Below are 1,316 nucleotides of genomic sequence, written 5' to 3'. Positions count from 1 at the left end.
CAATCTAGGAGGGAAGTTAAGGGCCATAAACTGTACACTTCAGCTGCTTTCATTCAAAAATCTACGTGCTCTTAGTGGTAATCAAATCTGTCTTTCCAAAGTCTTTTTTCAAAGGCATCAGTTTTAGGCACTTCTGAGATCACTCAGAATTCACAGATGGGTCAATATGACCTGCACTTGACCTACGTATGAGCTGCATTTGACCTGCTTCAAGTAGGTTTTGCATTCCTATAGAAATGTATGTGAATGCCAAACCTGTTTATCAACCGGCTTTAGTGTGCTTCAAAGGTCCAAACATACCATTAGGCGACAGTTTTAGCTCTTCCTTCCACTTCATTATTTATCAGGGCCCACTGCTGCAGAAGGTGAGAATTTTGTTTAACCCCTAAAATGTAGGTTTTATGCAGGTATATAACAAAACCTATAGCAACAAACATCAGACACACAAATATGCATATATACAATATAGTGTATTTAAAACAATGTTGATTTAATAAAAATAAAAGTCAGACATGCATAGAAGATTTCATGCAAAGGATTGGAACAGATAAAGCAGACAAATCTTTAAATAAAACCAATAAATTAAAAGGTTTCTGCAATCACAGTTTTCAATTCCAGCTAAACTGTCCCTAAAACAAGCAGTAGTCCTCCGTGGTATGCAAGTCTTCATAGCACAAGTAGCAGAAGCCTTGTTCTTCCTTACAGCTCTGTGACTGGTGAATAAGGACAAGGGTGATAGGTCACCACTGAGGAGGGTGGTCAGTGGAGGTGAGCTTGGGCATCCTATGAGACTCAATTCTACCCTGAACTTCGAAATCCCACTTTTCTGTACTCCCAGTGAGCCAAATAATTCCCTACTCCGCAGCTCATGTAAGTCAGGTTAGAGATGAGTTTGGAGGATGCCCAAGCTCATCTCTAGTTGTCAATTCATACCATTAAAAAAGAGAGAGGCATGGGTTTAAAAAACAAAAACACAAAAAACAAACATTTTATGCTCACCTAGGTGAATGCAGAATTGATCTGATACTGCATCTGTTTCCCACCACTTCTAAGACTGAGAACTGAGTGATCAAAGACTGCTGGTCACTGTTATCCATCTTCACTGAGTATAGGGACAGTGTTAGTCACCAGCTCTCTGCTCTGCCCCTCCAAAGCTCACTAGAGCATTTGGCTGTGAGCGGCTGGCTCCGGCTCTCAGCAGCTCACTGGGAGACTGAGCCAGCTGCCAATCAAGGCTTCTGGGTGGAACCAGACTTTAAAGTTGGGATCTCTCCTGAGCCTGGAGTGACATCAACCCACAGAAGGATTTAGCCCAA

At 41.8% G+C, this 1,316-nt stretch overlaps 1 protein-coding gene across 2 annotated transcripts in view; it reads right to left on the bottom strand.

Moving 5' to 3' along the window:
* Positions 1 to 469: 469 nt before the first annotated feature.
* HAUS3 (HAUS augmin like complex subunit 3) overlaps positions 470 to 1,316 on the bottom strand; it is a 38,963-nt gene continuing 38,116 nt past the window's right edge. For both annotated transcript variants that reach the window (XM_089691524.1, XM_089691525.1), the window contains exon 5: positions 470 to 1,316. This exon is cut by the window's right edge and continues 379 nt beyond it. The gene's annotated coding sequence lies outside the window, so the exon portion shown is untranslated.

This window comes from Staurois parvus, unplaced genomic scaffold, assembly GCF_062004578.1.
Source record: "Staurois parvus isolate SC_StPar_1 unplaced genomic scaffold, SC_StPar_1.0 ptg000564l, whole genome shotgun sequence".
Lineage (NCBI taxonomy): Eukaryota > Metazoa > Chordata > Amphibia > Anura > Ranidae > Staurois > Staurois parvus.
The sequence above is the reverse complement of the archived record's forward strand: the minus strand, read 5'-3'. Positions and strand labels throughout refer to the sequence as shown.